Genomic DNA, 7788 nt, shown 5'->3' on the forward strand with positions numbered 1-7788 from the left:
CGAATAATTTATATATATATATATATATATATATATATATATATATATATATATATATATATATATATATATATATATGAAAGTAATTCCCTGTCATGTTCGCATACATGTTTCAGCATAACAACATTGACATTCTGTAACAACACAGTCAAAATGTATCTATTCTACAAGTAAAGCGGCACTAGACAAATGTGTAAATAAAGACAACAATGTCATGCTGCTGTGAGCTCCTTACAGGGAAATGAAAAGTTGTCAGGGTTCAATGATAAGCTACAGGCCTGATCCCTGGAGAAGTGTTGCATTGAAGATATTAAAGATGTTTTTTTCTCCCTCTTGCCTCGCGGCCAACAACATCTCTGCCAACAAACACTTTTAGTGCAAATTGCAGTGCAAGGCTGGCGCGAGGTAATTCGCACTTACAGATAAAAAAAATTAATTTAGCTAAACCTTAAAAGTGGCACAGGAAAGCAAGAAGATTGTTTATGTACCTTCATTTTCACAGAAAACACCCATAAGAATATACTGTCAAAGGATAACTGGATCACTTCCATATATGACTCTTATGAACACTATGAATCATTTTAAAGCGGTGACATCATGCATCATACTGTATATAGATTGATTGCTTATGGTGACTCTTATGCAATTATGTCATTATTGACAGCAGGAAATTGCTGAAGAAATAGCATCCACCTGCATCAAATAGCCCTCTCTGGATGCCTTCAGCGTACATTCAACAGTGGTGCCCATTTCATAGAAAGCAAAGCATTCAAATCTTGAAAGGGGCGTAGAAAAAGCAGCCTTGTTTCACAAAACAGTTGCTGATTTTCAGTAGCTGACATGGTGAGCAGCAGGTGTTTTTTGTAGTCTTGCGAATAATGATTTAAATTTGATTATTTCAGTTTGGGATATATGTTATCTATTAAGGCAGTGGTTCCCAACCCTGGTCCTGGAGGCACCCCAGCACTGCACATTTTGCATGTCTCCTTGATCAAACACACCTGATTCAGGTCATCAGCTCATTAGTAGAGACTCCAAGACCTGAAATTGGTGTGTCAGAGAAAGGAGACATGCAAAATGTGCAGTGTTGGGGTGCCTCCAGGACCAGGGTTGGGAACCATTAAGGGATTGTTATAAAACAAAGAGTGCTTTTCATGCATTTAAACCCCATAAATCCATAAACTACCACCATTGTGCTCTTGAGCAAGACACTTCCTCTCAGTTCGCTCCAGGTGGACTGTTTTTGGACAAAACTTTGGAAAAAGTGCAAGCTGAGTGACTAAACTGCAAAGGAGTACTAGTGAGTTTTCCGCTGTTAACTCTCTGTGAGTGGGTGCCATTTGTTATGCTGCACAAACATTTTGTACAGTTCATACCGAGACCAGTGGGGGATAAACACTTTTAAGAAGTCCTTTTTTTGGCAGTAAACAAACCAGCTCTGAATTAAATCAACTAAACATGAACTCGAAAAAGTAAAGAACAATAATGCACTTATTTCCCTGCAGACCAGCTGCATTAGTAAGCACTTACTGCCACATTTATACTGTGATAAGAACAGATGTTGCACCCACACTTTGTTTACATCACTTTGCAAGGTCAAAGAGTATAAGCAAGAAAAAGGGAAATAGAAGAAAAGCGTCAACAGCTCAGAATCAATTGCTAAAAAGCTGAGGGTGAATTGTATTCATTTTTCTGCCTTTGAGCACTGCATTCTGCAAAACAATGTCACGTAGTAATTTTGTCCCTCTTTTGTAATGTGACTTAACAAATTAATGTGACTTGATAAATGGTAACAAACACCCATATGACCACATAAACATGCTCCTTAAAAGTGAAGTATGTAATTTCTGCACCACGAGCAACAAATAATAATGTTCAAGCATGTTTCTTTACACATTCGTTTAGCCAACACTTTTATCCAAAGAGACGTTCAAAGCATGTACATGTATTTATGTACTGTATATTTATGTATGCATGTATGTGTGTGTGTGTGTGTAGTCTGAATGTTAATTTGGCCACTAGCAACAAATAGTAGTTTATACGTATTAATTTAGCTAAAACTTTTATCCAAAGGGACGTTCAGTTTTATATAAAAAGTAGTTAAAATTGTGTTTAACTTTGGTCAGATTTTCTGATAACAAATATATTTGTAAACTAAAATGACATGCTATTTCTGAATAAAAAAGATTACAAAATATTGATTAAAAATACTTTTTTGTCAATTGTAAAAATCCTGACAATAATGAAAAATGTATAAAAAGAACATTTCACCTCTCAAATTTAATTTTGAAAAATGATGCAATATAACATTGATCAATATTTGTCAATATTGGAAATTTACAGTATATTTTTACCTATTTTTATATTTAGATCACCTTGTCAGTCATTTAACTCTTAAAGTTTAATTAAATCTTTGAAAACACTATAATTGAGTGACGCTGTTAAATGTAATCTTTAACAAATATCAAAATAAATATTTTTTACTTTTGTGATTCCATAAACTCACTTGCTGTATTAAAAACAATTGCTTTTCATTTTTATTTTCATATTTAATAATATATTGCATCCCTATGTTTAATAAATAATATTTCATTTATTTAGTCGTAATGGTATACATTTTAATATTAGCCATTAATCCGCTATAAAAATAATACCAGAATTTAAAATATTGGTGCATCCCTAGTTGAGCCAGAAACATCAGACCACTCAAACAAACACCACAAAGCAACAGACCTTTCAACCTACAAATGGCTTAGTTGTCTCTACATATGAAACCGAGATGAGAGAAAGTACTTTAAATATCACACTTCACCTTAACATACAAACAGCACTTAGAAAAAGACAGAAAACAAGTGACCTCTAACAAACCCCCAAGGCTAGTGCTTGCTATTCACTGTCTGGGGTCTGACTAGTCTGCCCTCATTTTACACTCGCTCTGCCCAGTAGCACATTGCAACTGACCTTAACTACAAAATCAGAAGAACTACTCATCTTTAACTCCCCATAGAGGCAGCGTGGAGCCCGGCCAGGGCTGCAGTGACACTATCACACCTGCTTCTGCAGCGGGACGCTGGCAGTTCAGTGACTCATAGTCAGATCGCCAACAGTTACGATGGAAAAAAACACTAATCCATGCCAAAAACGCAGATACAGAGCCAAAAGAGCATCTCTGTGAAGGTAAAGAGTGAATTATTTGATCTTTTGTAGTAGAGATGGGTGGATATAGAAACTTTGTCAGGTTTTTAGAATCCGTTGCAACCATTTTGCGCTATTCTGAAAAGATTTCACATATCATAAGAAGTTTATGTGTACATGAAGTGCTTGAGTTACAATTTTCACGCCACAATGCAAGAACTGGATGTCTACAAGTCTGGTTTATAGTAATATCTACTTTGCAATGTGTCAGTTGAAGGGAAAAAATGCTTTGAAAACCTTTCTTCTTTTTTACTATCAGATTTGCCCGCTTGTACACCTCAGATGTCTCAAACTAAACCTCTTTCATGGAGTGAAGAGTGCATTTATTGCAGTTCCAGTCTGAAAGGGAGGGATAAATTGTCAATATGATGTCTGAGGTATTTTCCTGTCGAAAGAGTTTAATGGGAGAGCTTGTGGAGAGGCTGATGGCAGGCTTGTCTCTGACTCACAGCCGTTTACAAAATTATCAGCCCACATGTGCTCACAAAAAAGCCGGACCATCACACACATTGCTAAATGATTCCTCGGATAATTGCACGAGACTCCAAACGAGTGTGTAACTCAAGGTTATCATTTCAAACGGATGCAGCACAAGTTACAGCATGACAGTGCCATTCTCAAATATACACCATTCTGCTTTCTTTGAGTGCAAGAGAACTGAAGGAACAGTTGGAGTTTAGGACTCTGCCATTATTGGTGAAATGTGTTCCGTACAATGAAAAATACCATTATTATAACACAAACATTTTAGGAAGATTGGCTAGACAGCATCTTCAAACATTGTCAGTAAAGGCTTGCGGACTCCCTGTCTTGTGACACATTGTACACTTGACTGCTTAGAAACCTTTAAAACTGACTTGCCAATCCACCTATATTGAAAAAGACTTGTCATTTGACAACAGGAAAACCCAGATACAAAGAAAAATATATGGTTAATAAAAAAACTTTCAGATCTCCTTTTCTGCATTTATGATTTTTTTTTTTCATTTGAAGTTCCATGAGATCCAACACAATATCAAATTAAATTTCAGAAAAAATTGTAAAATTTCATGTTGGCAGCCAGCCACACCTTGTGAAAGTAAGAATGAATAAAACTGTCAAAATAGTCTCACTGAGACTTATGATTCATCCACTATTGACTCTTCAGTCAATTCAGCACACTTTTGCATATTTTCAGCACATTATTATTTTTTACTTTAAATTAATTTTGAATTATCAGTCCTAGAGAGACTATTCTGACTACTTAAGACTATTTATTTGTTTGTTTGCCAGTGTAAACAACATTTACAATGCATTTCTTGAAATTAAATTAATAGCCATTCAACAACTGATTCAAGTGAATCAACAAATGCCATACATATTGAACTATTTCATTGATTCAACTGTGATACATATGTATGCAGCATCTATCTTAATAAATCATGCATATGCCGTTTTAGTTGCAAATTTTTCCATGCGGGAAAAAAATTTATCCATATCCACTGATTACCGACCTCTGGAACAAATGCAAATAGAGTAAGACAAGCTAAAAGCTAATGCATTTTCAGAGGTAACCCAAAACGTGTTTGAGAGACGCAGACTGTGATAAAGATGATGACAGATAACATCAGTGTGGCAAAATGTCATCTTTGTAGTTTTAGATGCTTGTGTTGCCGTAGGGGTTACAGAATCAGATAAAGACACATCCTCTTATTAAAGATTCATCAGCCTCTGTCACTGAATCAAACGTGTGGCAATGATTCATTGTGGGGAAGAGTGAAAGAAAAAGTATTGTTATCTCAACCCAGCACAGACAAAGGTGCCAGTTTTAATGCCCAACTCCCTCAAGGAAACAACTACTCTTTCCAGATTATGTTTGCTGTTTCCCAGTTCTCCTTGTTATTGAGAAAGAGAGGCAGGACGGCTCGGTGGGCAGCCACTGAGGTCTTTTAGTACATAATTTACTGTTAGTCTGGCCTTTGTGCCTTTCCTAAATACCAGGATTGTGTAAAACAGCTTTCATTAAAATTACTTTTTTTCTACAGTACTTATGAAATGCATCAAATTATCAAATTGTCTGTCTTGGCTGAGTGTCATAAGAAACATTAGCACAGCATGAGGAAAACCAGAATAAAGAGCAACAGTGACCCCTGGAGTTTAAAAGGATACAGGTAGGAATTCATCTCTGTGCAATCAATTTGACACAAAGCAGGTGCAGTTTTCTCAGTTCTTGTTGATCCAGTCACTTCTGGACCTTTGTGTAATGTGATTTTCTTTCCTAAATGCAAGTCAGTTATTGAAAGATTTTTTTTTCTTAGTGTAAACAAAATATTGTACCAGTAACATTTAAAATAATAAAACATTATTTAAGACTAAAATACTCACGGACACTCATCAATACACTCAGAAGAACCATGAACCGTGAACGGCTTTTAGTGTGAAGAAAGTTTTAATTATCCAAAGAACGTTTTTCCATTATAAAAGACATTTTTGTGGAATGGAAAGGTTCCATGGATGTTTGACGTTCTTTGTGGAACCATCAATGCCAGAAAAGAACCTTTAAGAGTGAGCAGAGATATTCACAGACTATAGCTTTTTCTAGACATAAAACCTCTATCATCGTGTCTCAAAGGATGTTTTGTCTATGGAGTCACAGTAGCATTGCACATGAGAGACTGCTCGTGTCTGCAATCTAGGTCATTACTGAAATTGTGCTGACCTCAAAAGCTTGCTAAACACCTGTGGCATTAGTATAATGCTAATAATACTAATGTGTGGCATTAGTATAATGCCAAATAATGCTAATAATACTAATGTGTGGCATTAGTATAATGCCAAAGGCTTCAAAACAATCTAAACAGTTGCTAAATGTATGACATAAAATCTTACTGGTAGCATTTAGCATTTGTAAGGCTGCAATTCACAGACTGCCCCTCTGACTCTCTACCTCACCATCAGGGAGCTGCAAATTGATTCGTAGGTGTCTATAGCCAGATGATAATTGTTTTACATTGAGACATTGATGCAATTTCGAAATGTATATGAGCTAGTAGGCAATTTTTTTGCGGTTAAAATTGCATCATTCCCAGCTGAATTACCTACTGTTTTTGACAAACACCAGGGTCGTATGGTAATTAATTTGTTTTAGTATCAACTCGACGTGGACAAGGAGGAATTGGCCCAAAAGTGATTGTGAAAATCTTGCTACAGTTAAGTCCTGATATTTGACATGTTTGCCAGTAATGAGAATTTGGATGCTTGGAACGTGCAGGAGTGAATCTCCCTGTCACACCCCTGTGGACTGTCTATTATGGTTTCTCCCTCTGTGTCCTTATTTGGTTGTTCCTGTTCTCATTATGAGTTAATCACCTCATTGTGCTCACCTGTCTGCCCCTCGTTATCCACCCTATATCAGTTCCTGTCCATTGTGTTCCAGTTTGTCAGTTATTGTTACCCTGTGCGTGTGCGCGCCGACCCTCTTGTGAAGTTATTAAAGGTTTCTTGTATCCTTCATCCTCGTCGTCCTGCCTGTTCTCTGGCACAGCAACACTGTGACACTCCCATTAAGTCAGAGTATAAATTGGTGTTATTTAAGTTTTATTTACATACTGTAACATTTTTAATTAATTTAATTAGAGAAGCATTAATGGAATCAGTTTAACCCTTTGATGTAACATTGTTAATTAAAGTAATAGTAGCGACCAAATGTGCATTACAGAGGTGGAATGTTTTAATTATGATGTTTAAGCTGCCTGATTTTCAATATCATGCTCTCTCTGGACCGTAATGAAGGCAGGATGTACTTGGCCTACAGTATGTGAATATGAATGAAAAATTACCATGCAACTCCATCTTTCTTGTGAATTAATTGGCCTAAGAATGCAGTTTTATCACAGATGAGCCATGCAAATGTTCTTTTATAGACATCACCCTGACAAACAATTACCATCCGAATGTGCTTATATCATAATTCTCATACCCACAGCCATTTGAGTTCAGTCTGTGGGGAAAAAAGGTCAGGTAACAGATTTATATTGGCTATGTCAGCATAAACCACAAAACAGAGTTACTGGCAGTTACAGAAAGAGTGAGGGCAATACGCGTGACCTTTACATCCTGACAATCCATGTCGATGCACAAATTTAGTGCTCCCGATTTGAATGAATTGCCTGATACTATGAACTGAAGAAGGTATATGTTGATATACGTTGCAAACAACGCAAGGTTAAAATTAGTGTTCATATGAAAACACTTTATTTTAAGGACCAATACTCACTATTAACCGGTTGCTTATTAGCAAGCATATTACTAGTATATGGGCTGTTAATTAGTATCTATAAACCACATATTATTTGGCATTACCGTATTTTAGATCCCTTAATCCTACCCCATACCTAAACTTAACTACCTTACTAACTATTAATAATTCATAAACAAATAAGGAGTTTCTTCGCAGAAAAATCTTTGTTAATAGTGAATGTGTTCCCTTTTCTAAAGTGTTACCGTTCATACTAAGGTAAACGCTAAACAGCAGACGCAGAGAGAAATTTGATCAAAATACAGTAAAAACACTGTTTTAAAAATGTGAAAAATCATTACAATTTAAAAGAACAG

This window comes from Sinocyclocheilus grahami, unplaced genomic scaffold (genome assembly GCF_001515645.1).
Source record: "Sinocyclocheilus grahami isolate Dianchi unplaced genomic scaffold, SAMN03320097.WGS_v1.1 scaffold1311.1, whole genome shotgun sequence".
Lineage (NCBI taxonomy): Eukaryota > Metazoa > Chordata > Actinopteri > Cypriniformes > Cyprinidae > Sinocyclocheilus > Sinocyclocheilus grahami.